General features: G+C 40.6%; 1 pseudogene; it reads left to right on the top strand.

Annotated features, from left to right (window-relative positions):
- Window positions 1-2,906, top strand: part of LOC105108283 (pleiotropic drug resistance protein 1-like) — a 32,280-nt pseudogene that overhangs the window by 24,304 nt on the left and 5,070 nt on the right.

The raw sequence follows: 2,906 nt of genomic DNA, 5'->3' as shown, positions 1-2,906 counted from the left end.
TGTTGAAGTAAACTCAATCTAGAAGGTCAAGGAAGGCAACCACCAGCTGTCACCGCCCAACTGTCCAGCCGCCAGCCGCTTTCACACCGTCAGCCACAACCGCCTTCACACTTGAAGGTTGAATTTTCTTGTTTTGATTTCGTATATAAATAGATAGCTAAGCTTATGCAATTATGTGTGGAGAGATTGAGAGAAACACTAGAGAGAAAGAGAGAAAGAGAGAGGGGTTGTTGTAAGCTTTTGTTTATGTTATTGTAAGCTTTGTTCTTGAAATAAAAGAGTGTGTTTTATCCCCTTTAAGTGTTTCAAAGCCACTACAAGTGGTTTCTCCCACCAACAATTGGTACTAGAGCCCAGTTCGTCAGAAAACAGAGGTATTTTTGGGAAATATCCAAATTTTCAAAGTTGTCAAAAACAAGTTTTGATCATTTCAAAGTGTAGAGCTCATCAATACGAACTCAACGGTGCAAAACTCAGATCAATCGGAGCACGGGGTGGACCACACTCTTCGTTTGAAATTTCAGCACTGTAGCCCACGCGCCCCGAGGAAGAAGACGAGTGAGCCACACGCGCGCCATATTTGAGCCGAGCCGAGCTCCAAGCCATATTCCGAAGCCAAGCCAAGCTCCAAGCCATATTTTAAAGTCAAAGTCAAAAAGAATATTCCTTGGAATATTCCCGGTTCAACCCAGCAAACCACCCGAATTGGTTTTTGGACCAGTTCGCCCTATTTTTGACCTGTGTTCTACAAAGTAAGACCGATTCCCTACTATTTGGACCATTCTGGATCCATCTACGGTGTCGGTTTTTCCAAATTCAACTCCTAAAAGGTGATATAGTCATTTAAAGAGCAAAATGACTACAAAAAATGCACAAACACTCATCCCGAAGCTAACCAAAGACAACTATGATAGTTGGTGCATCAGATTGAAGGCATTCCTTGGTTCACAAGAGTGTATAGACATTGTGCAATATGGTTATGAGGAACCAGAGTCCAAAGAATCAGAAGATGCTCTACCAGAGGTACAGAAGCAAGTCCTCAAAGCCAATAGAAAGAAAGACAACAAAGCAAAGACCATCATTTATCAAGGTCTTGATGAAGCGACATTTGAAATCATTGCTTCCGCAGAAACATCAAAAGAAATATGGGAGGCTCTCCAACAAAAATACAAAGGTGCTGACAGAATAAAGAAGATTCGTCTCCAATCTTTACGAGGTGAATTTGAATTATTACAAATGAAGTCCTCAGAATCCATTTCTGATTATCACACAAGAATTATGGTGATAGTCAATCAGATGAGAAGAAATGGAGAAGCCCTTTCAGATGCTCGAATTACTGAGAAAATTTTGAGATCCCTAGATCCAAAATTTGATTTTGTTGTTGTTGCTATTGAAGAGTCCAAAGAAGTGGACAAGTTAAAAGTGGATGAACTTATGAGTTCTTTGCAAGCTCATGAGCAGAAGATTGTAAAAAGAAATGGAGATAAGGCAATTGAGCATGCCTTACAAGCAAAGTTGTCTCTCAAAGACAGATATGAGCAAGGGGAGACTTCAACAAGTGGATACACCACTCGAGGAAGAAGTCAACAAACACGAGGAGGATTTCAACGATTTCAAGGCAGAGGTTCTTGGAATACAAGTTTTAGAGGAAGAGGTGGTAAAAACACCACTAGAGGAGATCGAGGACAACAAGCATTCACTCCTAGAGGAAGAGGAGGCGGTTACAATAACCGTGACAAGAGGAATATTCAGTGTTATAATTGTAATCAATTTGGCCACTATAGCACTGAATGTCAAAAGAAAGCTCCACTGGAGATACGTGAGCGAGTCAACTATGCAGACGAGGATGCCAACAACAGAGGAACAGCTGCATTATTTGTCCAACAAGGACTTGACAAGAATCAAGAGAATATTTGGTATCTTGATTCTGGAGCCAGCAATCACATGTGTGGCCAACGAGATTTATTTGGTGATCTAGATGAGACCATACAAGGTTTTGTCACCTTTGGAGATACGTCAAAAGTTCCATTCAAAGGTAAAGGCAACATCCCAATCAAGTTGAAGAATAGCGATCATAGCTACATCGCCGATGTCTACTATGTCCCAGCCATAAAGCAGAACTTGGTGAGTATAGGTCAACTTTTGGAGAGAGGCTATACACTTTACATGAAGAATTGTCATCTGACAATTACAGACTACAATGGGAGATTAATTGCCTATGTGAAAATGTCCAAGAATAGGATGTTTCCTTTAAACATCCAATATGATGCAGCAAAGTGTTTGAGTGCCATCACCAACAGTGAAGAATGACTTTGGCACCTGAGGTTTGGACATCTAAATTTCACAAATCTAAAGATGTTAGCAAGCAAGAAGATGGTCAAAGGTATGCCCCACATTGATCATCCAGAAGAAGTTTGTGAGAGTTGTGTCCTCAGCAAACATCACAGATCCAGTTTTGCCAAAGAAGTCAACTGGAAAGCAAACAAGCCACTTGAGTTAGTACACACAGATGTGTGTGGTCCTATAAAGCCTATGTCGACTGGACAAAATAGGCACTTCCTCACTTTCATTGATGATTTTAGCAGAAAGACTTGGGTATATTTTCTGAAGAGGAAGTTAGAAGTGTTCAACTGTTTTAAAGATTTTAAAGCAATTGTTGAGAAGCAAAGTGGCTATAAGATCAGAACCGTGAGATCTGATCAAGGTGGAGAATATACAGCAAATGACTTTGAAGCTTTTTGTACACACAAGGCATCAGACATCAAACAACACCAGCTTATACACCACAGCTAAATGGTGTAGCTGAGAGGAAGAATCGAACAATTCTTGATATGGTAAGTAGTCTACTCAAAGCAAAGAAGCTGCCCAAGCAATACTGGGCTGAAGCTGTATCATGTGCAGTGTAT

This window comes from Populus euphratica, unplaced genomic scaffold, assembly GCF_000495115.2.
Source record: "Populus euphratica unplaced genomic scaffold, PopEup_1.0 scaffold241.1, whole genome shotgun sequence".
NCBI classification, from domain to species: Eukaryota; Viridiplantae; Streptophyta; class Magnoliopsida; order Malpighiales; family Salicaceae; genus Populus; species Populus euphratica.
This window is presented reverse-complemented; position numbering and strand designations above follow the sequence as displayed.